Genomic DNA, 19,334 nt, shown 5'->3' with positions numbered 1-19,334 from the left:
TTATCTTAATATATTCTTAATGTATCTTCTATTAATATTATCTTAATATATTCTTAATGAACCTTCTATTAATATTATCTTAATATGTCATTAATGTATCTTTTATTAATATTATCTTAATACATTCTGAATGGATGTTTTATTAATAAATATTATCTTAACATGTTCTCAATGTATCTTGTATTAATATTATTTTAATATATTGGTAATTTTTCTTCTAGTAATCTTATCTTATTTAGAGTTTCAATATTCGAATGATTGAATGCGGGGCACCTACTCGCAGTACTCATTGCATCTTACAAACGAAGTTCTTTGCTGTTTATTCAGTTTTCGATAAGACTTTTCTCAGGATACTTCCCTAACCAATTACAGGTCGGTAATTAATAGCTTGTACATGTATGGTATCGGAATGGTGCTTTTTTAATCTGAATTATACTATGTAACCAGCTATGTGTAGTATGTTATCGAAAAAAGTATGTTGCTTCACTCCAAACACGGGGTATGTTGCGCCCAGTTTATTCGTCTTCAAGTGGTTGTATTAATAATAAAGTCATTAGCTACCATGTACGTGGGCTGAATATCTTGCAACCAGTGTAGCAAGTTGTGACACAGGAGTAACCCTTTTTGTTTTACGACCGGTTACATTTTTTTTCGTCTGATTAATTACTTGTAAACTAGCAAAGTTGCATATCTAAGTGTCTTTATAAAAAACGAGATTTCTCGTTACCAGTACTCAATGAGTTAATATTAATCTAATTTAGCAATATCCACATTTTGTATGTATTACAAGTTAGAAAGGAAAACTTAGTAACTGGTACGTTTAGTGTTAATGAAAACAACTTCGATATTTCATATTTTTTCATATTTTTACCTTGATATTTTTACAAAGTTGTAATGAATAGATTTATTACTTCCTTCTTACAAATTTTTAACTTCGCCATATGACGTGCTGTTTTCGTTCACGTACTCAACGTTCCCAAGATCTGTTTTGTAAATATTGTTTGCATTATCTGATAATATTTAAACCTCTGTAATTGAATTACATATGTAGTATGTTATTTAATGTTTTATTTTCATATTTATATTAATATTTATATTAATACATTTTTTACGGATAACGAAGGAAACTGTTCTGCACTCAATTATTATTAGTCTGCGTATTTTTATGCATTTACGGGAAATCTGGGAGTGCGAGTTTGCACGAAATGCAAACAATATGGAAATTATATATAAAATATCTAAAATGCAGTGCTTCTTAAAATATTTATTATAAAAAACCATTTTCAGCATTAATTTTATTGTGCCCATTTCATTCTTAAAAATTTAAATTTGCATAACGATCCACAGTTTAGTTGTTATTCTAACCAATATACTGAAAAAATCACTTGTTCCTAAATAATCGACACTTTTCGCAAAAAAGGGTAAGCATCTTTTTATAGTCGATAATACTTAATAGCAAAAAAAGTAAAGCGGAAGAGTCTTCGATAGAGTTTAATCACAATGTCCCTTGATACTCTAGCATTTGATTTATGCCAGCCTGTTTACGCGAGTACTCGCACGACTCCGAACAACATGCTAAAAGGTGAGCAGAAGGGAGAGCAGCTGTCTACTTAGCTATTGTCCGTTGATTTACGTTGGCCCTATTATTCGACGAAGATTTCTGGCAAACGCGGTCCTCGTTGAACGAAGAAAAAGATCAGGCGCCTATGGTGAAATCGCCACGAGAAAGTACGCCGGGACCGGCTCGACTCATTGAGTGATTATGACTTTAAATGGGCTCTAAAGAGGTCCTAATGGCGTAATTATATGGAGCAGGCTTCATGGAAATTACGTTTAAATGCGTCCGTGGAACGTCTTGTAGGTTTCACTGCATTTCCACCACGTCGTCGCATTGAATTGTCCCTTCATTCTTCCTTCCTATTTTTTCCACATCCTTACCATATGAGAATGAATTATGTGTTTTCAGATAGTTGATATTCCTATTAAATATGCGGTGGTTTTTATAATTTTTGAAACATCGAACGTGTTACAAATATTCATCTGTTGTTATAAATTATTGTTTCAAATTAATCGAGATTTGCGTAGGAATAGATATACCAGATTGTGATTGATGAGTCGAAAAAAAGAAATGATTTACATTCTTAGAATTTTTGATGATATATTTTTATCTAATTTCTAAAATTGTATTGCAATTAATTATAGTATTTCCTTTGTCTTCATTCAACGAAATATTACATAAACATATATGTCTTCCAATAATTGAAAATTGTTATTAATAGCACGGTGTATTAATAGATTGAATTCGTATAGAAAATACAGAGGAATAAAAACTGAAAACTTAAAGAAAGGTAAATTCATCAAGTGCGGTATCTTAGTTAAGCCTACAGGGCTACATGGAAATTTTAAACCTTAAATTTTCAGAACTCAATTACGAATCGAAAGTGAAGATTTCCGAAACTGATATAGATTAATTATAATATTTATACTTGACAAACGAATCAACCAAATTTCCGTTTACACGATTCACTACAAATACGATGCACGGGGTCGAACACAATACGTAATTCGCAACCACGAAATACACGGGTGATCATCATTATTACGTCAATAGAGCGAAGAAACAATGACGTTTGACGTGAAATGAATTTACGAGGTGCCTACAGAGAAAACGAATTCCGTGAACGGCAAAGACAAAGACATGAATGCGATGAAAACGAAAACAAAGAAACGTGAAATAGCACGATCCCTTTCATTTGGTTTTAATAGGGATGGAGCGAAAATGAAAATCCGTAAAATGAAAGTGGATGGCGAATCGAGAACGGAAAACGTGTGGCCATTGCCGAGTCACAGGATCAATAGATAAAAGGGTTGGAAAAGAGGAAAGAAGACGAAGATTGGAATGGAAACCGAACGGGCGAGAGAGAAGAAGAGACCCAGGGATTGAATTGAGGGACCGACAGAGAAATAGGTATAGGAGGGAGGACGCGCTGTTTGTTAATTGGTGGCGCTAATTAGTGCCGAGGCGTCGTCTCGAAAGCCCGGACTCGTATACCTGCGCGTGTTCCACACACCAATGAATGGCGCCACGAACAACATTTTCACGTTAATAATCCTCTGTGTAATACAGAGGCAGCAGGTATTACGGCATAAACGTACAATCGAAAACGTTATTTCACTCGCATGAATCCGTGAGGTAATTAGTCATTTGCCTGTTTCCGGCCGGTAGTCCTTCACTATTCACGATCGCCGACGCCGATCAGACAACCGAGTAATTAGCTTTCTACAGGTCAAATACAAAAGAAGAAAGAAAGGAAGAAAGTAAGAAAGGGAAAAGAGAAAAGGAACCGAGGATCTGGCTCGTAATCCCAAGCTAGTGAATGTTCCGCGACGTCGAGTTTTATCATTGATCCATCGTCATCCATGATTAATTAGTATTAATTAATTGACGGAGGTCACGCGTATCGGTGCTTGGAAGATCGTGTCTGTTTATATTTCGATGTTCCTTTATAAATCTTTCGATTCTAATTGTTACATCAGAATGTTAATGGAACAAGGGAATAGAAAGATAGTGACTGAACTTTTTTCCCTGGAACAGAGCTTGTATTTTGTAATGAACCGATTAAATTGTGTACTGCTAAAAATTATAACCAACTGTGAGAATTGTCATGACACCGGATTATATATTTTTCTTAAACTTGTTGAGCGAAAGGTTAGACAAAATAAGGGACCGCTATGATTATAACATCAGATAATTAGTCAATGTTGAGTGACCATTAAAATGTCTTTCTATATTTAAATAATAATTCTCACAAGCTCAATATTTATCCATCATAGCTTATTTTTCCTTTATTCTACAATAGTTCAGCTTCAATGTAAAAAGAATCCATTACTGTGCCTTGATTCTATCAAAAATTCTTCGATTTTGGCACGAAAACGACCGAATGTTCCGCTGTGCGGCCCTCAGTACGAAATAACGAACGGTCACGCAGCTATTTCGCGAGAAGCACGACGCAGATCGTAGACAAAGCAATTTTTTAAAGAAACGTGCTCGTTTGCGCGGCGAGGGAACGCGAGATACGGAGCGTGTAGCCGTGTATCGGCGGGGTATTGGTCAATTGCACGCGGCTGAATCGCGGCTCGCAGGAACGTTTGATTTAACGGTAGTCGATTTGTACCGGCGAGATGAATCACGATCGGCGGGCTCCTTTCGCGGCCGGAACAACACGTGTTGCTTGAAAGCAAATGTATGTAGCCCCGTGGTCGGCAGCCCGTTTTCTCGCGGAAAAAAGGCCCCGGCTCGACAATGCCGCGAACGAACTGAGTCATCGTCGCTCACGAACTCCAGCTCGGTTAATATATTTATCACGATGTCGAGCAAAGGTCGGCTTGCCGACAAAGTCTGGCGACAAGGCGATCGCGATCGTTGATGCCGGCGTGCTCCGAATCCGAGTAACGCGTTTCACTTCTGACCGATCGCAGCCATTTCGATCGTGCCACGCGAATATCTGTATTTCGAGAGATACGGAAGGCACCCTTTGTGTAGGATGGCTGCTGAAGAACACATGAGTCCGTACGCAATTGCCATTCAGAGAGATGGGGTTTGTGCGGGAGAAGCTGATCGGATAAACGAAGTTTACTGTTTTACCGTTACAACCCCCTATAACGCGATTTTGGACACTAGTCCAACTTGTATTAAGTTGGTCCTCTGCTTTTATCAATTTCTTATGAGACATCTTACTTTCTTAGTTATTTTTCAACGATTTTTTAAATCGCGTTATAGCAGCGGGTTCTGCTGTATAGTGAATCTTTGTTTAGAGTGTTTCGAGTTAGATGGCCTGACCTTATTTAAATCTTTGATGATGAATGTCGTTGTTTTGGTGATATCAAAGTTTTATGCCTGGAATACGAAGTGGCAAGCAAATAATGTAATCGATTGAATTGGAAAAGATCAATGCATCATTCTGTTTTCTTCCAATATTTACAAGTCTGATACATAATTTAGCTTCATCTGTTGAGGGTTTCAAATTCTTTAAACAATATTCGTCCACAATGGGTTAAATTGACAAATATAAATGTACTTATATATATATTTGCTTCCATAAATATATATTTTGTCTGTCGAGTATCAATGATATTTATAACGCAATAGTTCCTTTGAAAAACGTATCCCATCTCTCCGTGATTTACTCCATTATAGGAGAAGGAGCTAATAAGAAGAAAAATGGTACGCGTTACCATTGGAAACACTTTGTTCCCGCGAACAAGCATTAATTGGTCGATTGACATGTACTTACAGCATGTGCAAGCAACAAGTCTTTCGAAATGTTCTCACAGCACCCGTATGACGCTCGATTCCCAGAGGGGAAAAAACTCCCTCTTTTTCTCGGTGCCGAGAAGAGGGAGCGAGACGCGGCCATTATTAAATATGCAGTAACGATCCGGCTGAGTTATGAGATACAAGCCGCGAATTGGAAGCGTGTGATCTATCGACGGTAAATAAAGAGGTATTCGGTTCGAAGAAGGTTGAACAGCGATATCGCGATCGATGATCTGCTATCCGGTTGCCTCAGCTAACCAGAATGCCCCGCGTTTCTTTTAAATATCAGCCGCACCGCTTGCAGACGGTGGTGTAAGCGCTGCGCGCTGCCAGCCTGCCCCTGGGGTTGTGTTCGGCTGCCTATTGTAATTGTATCTCTACCACCGGTAACTGGACGTTTAATGAACACTTAAGATAACGATTGAAATAAAGATACCGTGGGAGCGAGTCCACGCTGCCACGTACACACTGGTCGCAGTGTACATTTGCCGCGATCACTTCTTTACTTGGCCACGAGGTCGTTCCTTTGAAGATACAACTAGAGATTTTGAGGAGGGAATTGGATAGATAACGACGTTAACGAGTCACGGCTCGGTTTGTTTTTCAGGACTCCTCGGAGGCTGGAACTTGAGCATTTGCGCGGGCGTGTCGGCGAGACTGATCCGATCTTTCGTCCGACTTACTCCTTTTTTTTCTTCCTTTTCTTTTAATCACGACGTTACTGTCAGAGAGAAATCATAAACGGGGTGAAATACGTTTGCCCCTTACTTTTGTGAAGATATTTTACTGCGAATTCTTGCGCTGATAGGACATCTATGGCTGTGAGGCGGAATAACGTTTCCAGTGAAATTTTTGCGTGCCCATTACGTATGGGAACTGGGATTCATATTTTTAAGAAGGCGGAATATATTACACGGTTTTGGGAACGTACATCTTGGGTTCAGTGTTAAGTTCTGTCGACGGGTAGAAATTAATGTCTGTAGTTGTAATTATTATTTAAGAGTGGACACAAGTTTCTTATAAACGTTGTTTGGTTACTGTAGGTAATTCAGGTGATGAATTTACGGTTATTATTAAATTGTAATTATAATAGGAATGATTGTTTCGACTGGCCGAGATTTAGTTAAAGATCATCAGAAAGACGACGAAATGGAGAAATGAACAGAATTTCACTGACAGTCAGTTAGTGGCAGTATGAGTAACTATGGTAGGTACTTTACGGTTATATTCCAATGGAACTTTCATACCAATGAAATTAAGTAACATTCTAATCTTATTAATTATAATTCAAAATGATGTAATTCTAAATAATTCATTGAAACCTTATCATTCATAATTTTGTTGTCACAAACTGTGGCAACCATCTACCTCGTTTCCCTTGCAGGAATTCGAGGTATCTACAGAAACCGAAGTTCAAGTGATAGGAAATCATGTAACTTCCTATTTGACCTATATTCTATATAATACGACTTACCCCGGATATAACGCGAATTCCTTCGATCCTTTACAAGGCATTCCAAGCACGATTTTATAGGATAAATAGATCTAAACGTTCGCTAGGCACCATTAAAGTAGCACGTGATGTAATCTTTACGATTATAAGAACAGTTATAAAACTGTAAAAGGACTTGAATTACCTCGAATTGCACCGGCATTCTTTATGACAGAATGAGTTTACGAAGCAGAGCAAAAAATTAATGAAGTCAAAACGTTCTTATCAAATTTGGAAAACCTAAACGACAAGAGTTGCAGCGGAATGTATGGTGCATTCGGAGACGCGGTGCCGAATTCGCTTGTGCAATTATACATACGAACGGCGGTGTAAAACCAGTAATACAGAAAGTAGATCCAATGCAGCTCGGTTCTCTATATCCAAACATTTTTTCAGCACACGCAGTAAAACCGTTGGAATGTAACGCGGTTTCGAATTACGAGAATAATTGCCGGGACTTGCAAAGTAATAGATGGCGTGCTGAGCGTATCTCGAATATTGTATAGTTTATGCTACGCGGAGGTGATTTCGCGGTATACGTCGGCGTAATTTCCTTATTGTTAGAAAAATATCCAGGTATTTATTAATTATCAAACTATACCACAAGAACGATTTAATTAGATGTTTTATATTGACTCAATATCGAGTCACTTGTTGTTCGATTAGTTAAACATTGAGTCATCTTATTGTATTTCAGAAGTGAAATCTCTAGGTTAATCGTTTTTTAACAGTAGAATATTTTTTTTTGCTTTTAACAAAGTGTAATGTAAACATTTAAACAATTAAACTAATATCTGCCACAGGTTTATATTACTTTACCCTCGACGAGTTGTGAAATACCGATTTCATGCGTTTAATGGTATCTGGCGGCATTTGAGGTTAGTTCACTGCAAAGAATAAGATAATAATATAATAAACCAACGTATATGACATATTTTGAATGTTCGAAAACTGTTTCTGCTAGCTTAAACAATGCAGAATGTTACGATTATTTCTTATATACCTTACTGTTCGTGATGTAACATGAACAATTTTACAAAAACTCGATTTAATTGTGCTCCTTACTGGTAGCCATTACTGGATGTTCCGATCTAAATGGCGGAAATATGGTAAGGAGTCACTGCTCAATTAATTACGTAATTAAGTAATCACAAAAAGAATGCAAAAATAGGTAGTCGTTAAAAAATTATTAAAGGTTTACTGTTAAATAAAGTTTTAAAATATTCGAGTTGTATGGGAGGTCCAGAAGAGTGTTCTGCATCAGTATTCTAGATAAAGCCAAGAATCCTGCGCGCCTTCTATTCACAGACTCGCGGAACAATGCCGTCGTAAAACCCTTAGCGTTGAGAGACTCCCGCAAACTTAGCGCATTCATATCGGACGTTGACCATATTCTTAATTATGTTTCACGTGCGTTTCACCATCAAGGGGAAATTTCCACCGCTTCCTTCTTTAGAACGAGTTTAATTAGAATTAAATTCAATTCGGAAGCTTGAACAGCTTCGAACTTGACTGACCAAGATAGCCAAGAAATGACCAAGATAGCCAATTAACTGATTTCTTTGCCATATAGGCGAATCCTCGAGTAGAATTCACTCTAACAGTCACGGGCAAGCTCACTGGACATGTTGTCATGCATAAAATATTAATAGTTCGAAAATAAGCTCACGTACGAAAGCATGCACTTAACAAGTTCCACGATAATCGAATAGTTTCAAACGATGTACAACAGATTCGAGTATGGAAACTCGTCTCAAAGAAATCGTTAAAAAAAATAGCGGTTAGTTTTTGGAATATATTTACATATCTGTTCACGAATATTGGGATACTTAAGCAACTACCTAGAATCAATTAATTTTGCACAGAATTATCGAAAAATTTGCATCCTATAAATGATCAGGTTTGAGACTGGAATTCTTAGGAAGGTTAAAAAAACTGACGGCTATTTGCGACATCAGAATGAAGACTAGTGATCTTCCTAGCTAGATCACGGAATAGGGATGGTACCAAGTCGTCTCAGAGTTCTTGATGTTAGTTGGGTATTTTGCACTGCTCACTGACGGCTTCAAACTATACGGTTCAGGCGTGAAAGGTCACTTTACTTATCCTACCGTGGGTCTCTTGTAGATAAGTCTGAGCATCATAGTATGATTTTTAAAGAGACAAAGTGGAAAACGTGGTTTTCTTTCGAAACTAATTCCGAGATAGATAAAAGAAGAACGTAGTACTTTTTTAAACCCCAGCAGCGTTACAACAGCAACAAACGCCAATTTACTTCACACTGACACTAATTTCATTCATCTGATACAAACAGAACAATTTATTGCAGTAATGTTTTAAATAAACGATTCGTAGATCACTGAATTCGCCACTATCTCTGGTTCCACTCCTACAGCAAACAATGTCACCTAACGTTAGAAATCTCTTTGAATCTTCCGTAACAAATCAGAGTCTAAACTTCCAGATTGAATATACAAGAATTAAAACTCTAGAGCAGAATTAACATCTTGTCTCGTACATCATCGACAAAATACACACTTCCTAAAACCTCTCAAACAAGATATTTTCAAGGTGTTTCTCCTAACATTTCGGTACATTTTTCGGCCAAACGAAATCATTCGTCAAACAAGCACGAGATAAATTAAAACTTCCGAATCAGTACCAACATTTTATCTCGTATACCACGGACAAAATGGACACTTTAGAAAACCTCTCGAACGAGACATTTTCAAGATGTTTTCCTTAAAATTTTGATACAGTTTTCAGTCAGAACGTTATGTATAACAGTCAACCATCGAAATATGCGCGACGCGTGCCGAATGAACGCGAGATGAAGACGCTCGGGAGGAATACGCAAGGAAAATTACGCGGTTCGTGAACGATGAATAGAGATCTTCGATTGGAAGCAGAAGTCAGATGGTGTCGGACGGATCGCGATCTCCTTTCCAAGTACCTCCTCCGGTCAGAACAACACGTGTTGCTCTTAAATCTCCAGCTAGGTCTACATGTGCGAGCACATTTGCATATTATAACGATATCGATATAGTGGCACGTTAATACCGCTGTCGCGGCGCTCGCCGTACAAGCTGGGCACACCTGCGCTCACGTTTGCGCGGCTCTCCGGCATCCGGCGATTGTCCGCTCTCTCCGTCTCTCTTCGTTCTCCGCGCGTACGCCACCCCATTTTCATCATTTCCAGATCTCTACCAAGCTTCCTTCTTTGCTTACCGAGGGTTGGTGCGATTGTTAACTTTATAATCGTGTTTCATAATCGAAGGAACCAGAAAACAATTGTCAGCAGAGCGATACCTTTTTCGGAACAACCTTGGCTTTTGTGTTGAAAAAGTATTATATTTCACGTGTGTTGAAATAATATCATTGTACGTGTTATATTAAACTTTTTAATTGAATATGTGTATCAAACGATTAATCTTTCTATAAGGTATTTTTCTAGCAGATAATAGTTCAGTGACGTAAATTTGTAAACGTTTCATATAACAGTATCTACCATTTGTATACATGGTTAGACGCTGCAATGCGTTGCACTTGAAATGATACTATTTTTATCGTACACCTCTGTTAGATTACAACTACTAGTTTATTTAATTAAGTGTGAAAAGTTTAAAATTTAAAAGAAATTGGAAATTAAATTTGAAAAGATATTGATTAAACGTCACGAACTATCGAATAACAGTTGCTATATTGTCAACATAACCGTGTTTACTCTTTAATTATCACCGTAAACTGAAGAAATAATAAGTACCGTTCGACACTTTTACCAATGCTACGCTTGTGTCACACCTAATTTACGAGCATCAGCCGCCTCCATGATCTATGTCCAGGTGTTACACATTCATACTGCTAAGTTTTACAATGCTTGATCGTTAATGGCCGACATTTTTTTTCACCGGCAAGAAAATAATTGTTTCGGCAGTAAACTTCGATACAAGTTTTAATGTCCCGATTGTAGCTCACCACAAATTGCCAGGCAGATTTCTACAGGTTACTGAGGAATAACCGGGAACAGACGCGATTGCGTCTCGCGGTCAACAATGGCCAATTGAGACGTACGCGTGCAATGATAAACGATAGGTGTTGTACCGGCGTTCCGGTATGCTGAAAATTTTCACCGCTGTGCTTTATGGTTCGTGCACGATTCTATTCTCGACTACGAGTTTCAGAGACATTGTCACCGTGGAAGCATAGCGATACTATCGTAGTAATTGCTTTGCTAATGTAACGGTTCTGTAACGAATAAGCTGGTCGTTCACTTGTGATTCTTTCTACAGATAGGTGAAACACTTCTTTTATTCGAGTTTCGAAGGACTGTTAAAAATTCATTTACCAGTTCTGAAATCAGTGTCACTCTTTTAATGCCTTTGTCTTATTTTACCAATTTATTATTGCACATTCTTTCTTATTCATTTTTAATTAATTTCGTATTAATTATATTCCTTGTTTCTCGATATTAAATTTATTATTGCAGTAATGGTAAAATTTGATTTCATTGTTTTCTCTTACTTTTTCTAAATGCTATACTTTCTTATCAATCATACGTTGATTATATTCATTCAAACGAATGATTTCTCATTGCGTTTTACATATTTGCAAACAGTCACATTCCTATAGCTTCCTCTACGAAATTTCTCCGAAGACTTAGATCACGTTTTACATTTTTCCTTTCACAGTACACTTGCACCTTAAATCCTTAGCAACACGAACACAATTTACAACAATGCATTCCTTACTGAATTCACTGCAAACATACAGCTTATTGTTACCACTTCAGTACTAACCAGAAAACCGCTCATCTTTGATCCAGCCGAAAGTTATCCTTCCTCCTCGAACAATCCTCTAAACTCATACCCAAAAACTCATTCTACTCAACGATTATACCTAAAAGTAATCGGTAGCGTGACATTTGAGCCCTTTCTCAGTGGCGCTTCCCGAGCACTCGTCACAGCAGGTCGCCGACCAGGGTGGTTTCATAGGAGCCTGAGAGTCGAGGGTTGGTTAACCGACGTATTCCCTATTTGGCCGATCGCAGCGGGCAATCGGTGTCGAGCAACAAAAGCCAAAACTGCTAGACATTAGTCAAACATCACCACGCTGTAAACTAAACCCGTTGTGTGTTTTCCTTTCTCCGTCTCCCTTTATCCGGCGCGGCGGTCCGTCCGCTTGCCTCCGTCCTGCCCGTAGAGAGATCGTTCACCCTTCTCGTTCGATTGCCGATATTTCCTTCGCCCGTTAGAAACGGACCAGAATCTAACCACCTGGTAGTACGAAGAGGCTCCGGATGAAGCCATCAATAACCTACGATCGACTAATGCCCGTGGCTCCTATATGTGCGCGTGTATACGCGCATAGATGGTTATTATGCGGATACAATCCGCATCTGGGCTTGCAAATGCGAATTATCGTGCCGGTGCGAGCCCTCCGCTCGGAGAGGAGTGACGCGAGAACGGGACAAAAAGCCAGTGAACTCCTGGCTGAGGGATGAATGGACAGGAGAAGGAGAAAAACGAGGTGCACGCCGGATAGTAACGAAGGGAGACGTGCATCATCTACGGAGAACGCGTGCATATTACGCCCGGCTCGGGCCACGGTGCCCGCCAGCCCCATAAATCTCGCGCGCGAGCGTGCTACGTGTTTCGACGACTTACTCCTGCTTTCGATCTGTTCTGTATCATAAATTTTTAGCGATCCAGTGTAACTGGGCCGCGGAATGAGTTTCACGCTAACTGATTGATTATTGCAGTTTGCAGAAGTGAAAAACAATTTTATATCCGGAGAGACGGGAGACTTCGTCGGGAGGATTTTATTGCGCGGGGGACTTTAAAACGTCGTCGGAGTGAGGTGTATATTGAATATGTGGAGTATCTGGAAGATTTTAGTAATTTTATAGTTTGATCGTTGTTCCATAAATTTGGTGAAGTACATTATTAGCATTTCTGTGATTAAATACGGGTGTATTTGGAGGGAATGTATAGTTGTTAGTTCTTTGGGTTTTAATATCTACGTTTCCTATTTAAATATCATGGCTACACGTATGTGCATTGAAGTGATGAATTCTTGCAGATACAATCAGTGATGTGAAACGAGGAATTGATAATCGAAAGAAAGTTGTCTAACTAATTTTAAACCACACTGATATTTAATTTCACATCTGACGACACAACGTATATATCTTTACTTTTGTTGATCATATTGGAGCACAAATAGTATACATAATCTATGATTATATTGACACAATACTATTTTCTGGCTGAAATTTGAAGAAATTTTGCATTGCTTTGTTTCAACTTAAAAACGTCCATCCACGACGAAGAAATTCACTAATTTTAAATTCCAAATTTTATTTTAATGCTTTTCGCGTATGTATACCTATACAATTCGCATTCTTTAAAATTGTAGCTTGTAACTGCAGAAAGCATAAAAGCGTTGACGATGTTTATAGCAGACAAGCGTGAATTTCTTTCGACAGCCAGTGCGTCAACGTTGACTCAACGCCGCACGGTTTTTTCGTCTTGCAGCCGGACACGTGCTCGATTCTGTATATACAACGGCTGATATTAACTAGCCAATTTGTGCTTTACATTGTTCACGAGCGTCACGAGCGTGTAATTAACGTGTGTCGAGGCGTGGGTTGGAATATCATTAGTGGCAACGAGTCTCTATGAATTAGAATAAATCCGGCATGTCAGCTGAACCGGACCGGCCGCGCTTTGTCGGGAACGTGAAAGATTTATTTGAATCCTTGCGACACGGATTTAACGATAACTGATTGCTAGGTAGAGGGGGACCAATCTTCTAACACCGAACATTCCAGTTTCTTTTACTGTTGGCTGTTAAAGACAGTTTCCATTAGGCGTTGTCGTCATAATTGTCGTTAGCAGCGAATTGGTACTAAACGACTGCAACATTTATACATATTTAATTTTATATCTTTTTTATGGAGGTCTCTTACACTCTTTGTAATAAAATGGTAGTAAATATTAGTTTAATGAGTTTAAACGGTATTGTCAGAAATTTAAAATATTACCTTATTATTTTCTTAATTTTAAGTAGAACAAGCAATGATTATATTGTTATATAGAACAAGGGTTTTTTTTAGGGTTATTAAAGACATTCGCTAAGAATTATAAGTGTCCCTGTCATTCCATTGTCATAAGTTACTTTAAAAACACAAAAGTTTCTTAATTGAATTCTACATTAGCTTTCAACTGTTATTAATAGCTTGATTGACTTGAATATTAATTTCCTACATACGTACGTCCATATAGACGAGTTAATGAATGTATAAACACATAGTTTATTCGATGATCAATTATCCCGACGTATTCGAACAAAATAATACCAACGAACGCCAGAGTCTTTAACTAATTGTAGTATAAATTGTTTTATAAAATTTATATAAAATTATATAAAAATTATATTTATATAAAAAATAAAAAAATCAATGTAAGCACAGACGTTGCTGGACTGTAGCGTGCGCGGCGTTCATTTTGACGCATCGTTCAATTACAGAATAATTTCTGAACACGAGAGCTATACGAAATAAGTAATGGCCGACACCGAAGCAAACAATTATCCAATTAAGTTTTTTGGAAATTCAATCCCCCGATGAATTCCGACAGTAGCGTGGCGTAGGTTGTGCGTCCAGTGTGTTAAAATCTAGACACGTATGTACCCACGTTGCATTACCATACTTGTCACTGACTCGTCGCATTATATTCGGTCGGTGCGCCGAGTTTTCCCTACTTGGTAACTTCCGGCGTAGTCAACAAAGTCCTGTCCTTCCTAACTGGGCTGTCAGTGAAGCTCGGCAAATTTAATTCGTGCCGATCGTGACCCCCGATAATGTCGTTCCTCTTAGGGGCAGCAGTAACTGAAACGAGAATCGCTCCATCGTGTTTCTTAAAAAAAAAAGAAAAACATTATTTTCTATTTCTGAACAATAGTTACCTCCTCCGAGTGCAGCATGATGACCTTTCGCCGATATTGTAATCCAATTGGAAATATGTAATATCTGATTCTTATGGTGAATTAGGTTACGCTTAGTAATCCTTACGTTTACAGTTTCTATTGCATTAGGTCGCTTTCTAAGTAATGCACATATGCATAAATATTTATTTATTATCTGGTAATTAGTATTCAACGGTATCCACGTGCAGTACGTTCAATGGATTCTATTCTTAAGAAATGTGTAACGATCGATCGATAGTTCTTGGTTAAATATACCCATGATGTAATTCCACGAAGAGCTAATGCTGTCGAACTTTCCTGGTGTGCTTCATTTCAGACTAACGAAGCCTTTTACTCAGAACTCCTGACCTCCGGCGACGTAGTCGCCCTAACACATCCAATAATCCAGTTAACGGTTCGTTTCCGATTTTATTTTCACTTTCATGTTTTCTTTTCCAATCACTATTTCGGCGAGTACGCAGGACCCGCAAAAACGATTAATACTGAAACACGAGGTAGCTAACAATAAGAAATACGTATTATTTGTTCATTGTTATCTACTGCGGTACATGTTTGAATTAATATTTATTATTATTGAAACTTTTGCGTGACCAGAGGAATGTTTGTTATTTCGGAGCACTAAATCCAATAATAAGGAAACTTATTTAAAAACACAGAAAATTACGGGTCAACCAAGAGTTGATGACATTTTAAAAAACTTCAGAAGGTGGAGACCACCGATTCATCCAGTGAGATAATTTATCACGTAATGGATTGGAGAGTATTTTTTTCACAACCTCCAATTCGAAACTATAAGCGAAATTTGTATATACATCTTCCAATACGAAATTTGTCTGTTACAATATATATCTTATATCTTCCAATTCGAAATTATTTATAATAAAAATTCGTATACTATAATATTAATTTTACATCTTCCAGTTCAAAACTGTTGAAGTAAAACAGTAACTCGGAAAACTCCACCGACAAAAATAATTCGTCTGGGACGCGTTCGCTCCTGCGTTTCTTCTTTGTTTCGTTGTTCAGTTATAGACGTGTTCCTTCTCGTGGCTTGGTCGGTAGTATAATGTGTAATGTGTAATCTGCCTCTTTTGTAAAATACACTTCATCAAAAACTATTTATAATCAAAATCTATCTACTACAATATACATCTTACATCTCCTTATTGAAAATTACGTACACCCAAAATTTGTATACTACAACAACGACAAGATTCCTACAAAATCGTCGAAAGAGGATATCTTTGTCGGTCGGGCGGTTCGCGTTTGTCAAACCGTGCTGTCCTATCGGTCAGATATCCGGATAGTCGGCTTACGTATACTCTCGTGTCTGATAATCCGGTTAACGGCTGAAGTCCTCTGTTTTATCCTAATGAGAACAACAGCCGCGCCTGATACGAGCCTCTCGGGAATCGGTGGCTACGACTGATGAAGATGGAGGTAGGAAAGGCTAAAAAGGAGAGGCGAAAAGGGGTCGTTAAACCCCGACGCGAGATGAAGGAAGAGGGCCGAGCGGGGCCAAGAGAGACGGAGGGTCTCGCGGCTCACGGGCCGTGCACGACACTGGACAGTGGCCGATACACTAATTTAATTAACAGGAAATGGACGCGCCGCCTGCCAGGATCTATGCAGCCGCGTAGGACACGTGCGTGCGCGGCAGGCATTAATGCGTGGACACGTTCGCAACAGGCCCGATAGGGACGAAGACAGAAAGGGGAGAGGCCAGAAGGCACGGGCCGATCTTATTCTGTTTGCATGAGCCAGCGATCGCGCGTCGTTCTTTGTGATAACATCTGCGGAATCAACGATAATGAGATACGAACGAAATTGGAAGAGAATGCGTTCCGGTGAAAGAGCTTCACGCTGTTGTCACGACACCGGCGTCCATCCGTTCTGCATTGTGCCGCGGTGTCGAGGGACGATGTGTGCGGCGTTTGACGGATGGATTGAAACTTACGTACCTACCTTCGTTCGAGTGTAAAACTGACAATGAACTCTAGGGGCTTGATATTTTTATTGGCGTCGTCGGGCAACCGAACGTCAGCAAGTAATTAGTACACTGAAGGTTTATATGTGTTCATTCGGAAGTGCAAAATAGCACGGAATGTACAGAATAAAGAGTTTTTGTATGTTTTAAGGGAAACTATCTCGTAATTCTGATTTTTTAATTATGTTTGTGGAATTTTGAGTTTATGTCAAGATTCGTAGTCCAGTGATTACGATAAACAAATTAATGCATTGGATGTATATGTGTAAATCAATTAATACGTATTTATTCATTGTTAAACTTAGAGATTGTGTGATACGAATTCATTTAGACGGACGACAATGGACTAGAAGAAACAACCGTTTAGAAACTGTAGAGAATGAGATTGAACATCACTGGTAAAAGTCGATTTGTTCAAGGTTGAATAATTCAGGAAGGCATACGATGTTCAATAAATTCATTGTACATGTAAACGGAAGACTTGTGATTAGATTTTGTCGATTTAGTGCAAAGTAGATCTGGTATTTTAGAATTTGGTAATCGATCGTTTAATAAATCGCGTTGAACCTAAGTATCGACTAGTGAATTACCTAACGTTATGGATATGTATGCGAGAATGAGTGCGGCTATAGTTTTCTCGGAACAGTCCATTGGATCGCTAGCAACGGCCTAGGTTAATAGCCTTAGGATGCCCAAAAAACGCAGCCACGAGCATCATAAGTATGTAACGTGTGAAGCCGTGGCGCGAGCAAAACGAAATTATTGAATTATGCGAATAAAGCTGATAGGGATAGAACACACGTGTCCCGCAAACTTTATTATTATTACTGAAATTTTTCTGTTCACATTTTCAAATATTGTAACCTTCGTTTTGGGTTTATTATGTCTGTCTATTATAGGGGTTGAAAATTATTATGATGTTGCTTCTGATTCTTGGAACGATTTTATTCGATATACGAATTTTTTATAATAATTGATACAAATTGCGGACTGATGCCACTTTCTTATAATCTCTGTGAACATTGTTTGACACAGGTATATTATAAACATTTACATTAATTGTTTAAATTTTCATGTACATATGATACAGAATTCGTATGTTTAAGGGATGAAGTAAAAGAAGTTAGACTCTCAGATATATCACATATATCCATCTAGTATCTTCTTTAAAAGAATTTTTCTTTTTATACAAGAATACGGATAATACTTATATAAAAGTTAACAGTATGAAAAGCAATCAATGTTACAACGCAGTTTCAAGAATGGCATTCAAATACTTTGTATAAAAATATCGTATAGCACAAAATATTAAATTTTGTAGTTAATTGATCTCTTTAAATCAGATAGTTTATTTTAATATTCTTGGATAAGTATCGACGGTTTCGTAACACATTCAAAGTTCCCCTACATAGAATGATAAAATAATTTTTAGATTACATTACATATAATAATATCATTTCTTCAGTCCAAAGTTTCCACATAACGATAATGAAACAATGAAAAATGCGCACACATGGAATTGGTACAGTAATGAATTTAAACATTGTTTCATACTCATTTAAAGTTCGTTTAAAATCCAGACAGAATCGATGCAAAACTGGTATTGAAACGATGTAGAACAAATATAGAATGCAGGACTGATTCGAAATCAATACAAAAACATTTGCAGACGTGATCGATCAGAATTTTTCACATGAAACAGACAAAGATACAATTTTATTTTTATACGACGGTTAGTCAAAAATATTTCTAGACTTTGTAGACTCTATTTCAACACTTTGTTAAATATTATTTTCAGTTTTCAAATCATTTCACTCTTATATTCAGTATTATTATAAAAATTGCAGTATCACACATCATCCACTACGTATCTACTAATAAATTATGTTTATTTGTTTGACAAGTGTTAGTACGTCATTACGCAGTTGTTACGTTTGCAAATATTAATCCCGCAAACGAGTAAAGCACAAATAAAACTGTTGTTAAGATAAAGAATGTACGATACAGTTTGTACATTTTTGAAATTCAAGATGTTTGAACCGATGACATCGATAAGAAGCACATTAGATCTTGCTTTCCCACAATTTCCTATTTATTTAGACTAGAAGTGCCAAATAAGCGGTACAGACGTTACCTAATTAAATAGAAAAATTACTTAACTATAAATACCTATATCAGCACTCTTATAAATGATAGTGGGGTCAGTATATTTCAGTTAAGCTCTCGTATCCATTTCTGACAACCAAAAGTCATTCTTCAAAGAATTATGCTAACAAAATGGCACTTTATCAGTTTCGATTTCGATTTTCCCCGATTCCGTTCTCTCTTCTATCGCCAAAAGATCACAGCTGATTCTCAGAAGGTATTCTTAATCTGACAGTGGAATTTCTATAAAATTCAATATTAGCAGTCCGCTGAACAAAAGGTGATGCATCTAAGAAAATAATAAGACTGTCCATCGTCGTATACTGATTATACTACAAAACATGCAAAACTCGGTGGTTCCAAGCGAATAATTAGACGGTGTATCAGATTTTGATCTTTGGACCCTT

The 19,334-nt window shown here is 37.7% G+C and overlaps 1 protein-coding gene across 3 annotated transcripts in view; it reads left to right on the top strand.

Annotated features, from left to right (window-relative positions):
* LOC116424171 (UPF0489 protein C5orf22 homolog) overlaps positions 1–19,334 on the top strand; it is a 749,516-nt gene that overhangs the window by 266,502 nt on the left and 463,680 nt on the right. The window contains exons 1-2 of one of the 3 annotated variants that reach the window (XM_076369574.1): positions 7,337–7,385; positions 7,613–7,687. The exons of the other annotated variants lie outside the window; for them this stretch is intronic. The gene's annotated coding sequence lies outside the window, so the exon portion shown is untranslated. Of the gene's footprint in view, positions 1–7,336; positions 7,386–7,612; positions 7,688–19,334 lie in introns of those variants that run through there. 3 annotated transcript variants of the gene reach the window in all.

The sequence above is a fragment of the Nomia melanderi genome, chromosome 7, assembly GCF_051020985.1.
Source record: "Nomia melanderi isolate GNS246 chromosome 7, iyNomMela1, whole genome shotgun sequence".
NCBI lineage: Eukaryota > Metazoa > Arthropoda > Insecta > Hymenoptera > Halictidae > Nomia > Nomia melanderi.
The sequence above is the reverse complement of the archived record's forward strand: the minus strand, read 5'-3'. Positions and strand labels throughout refer to the sequence as shown.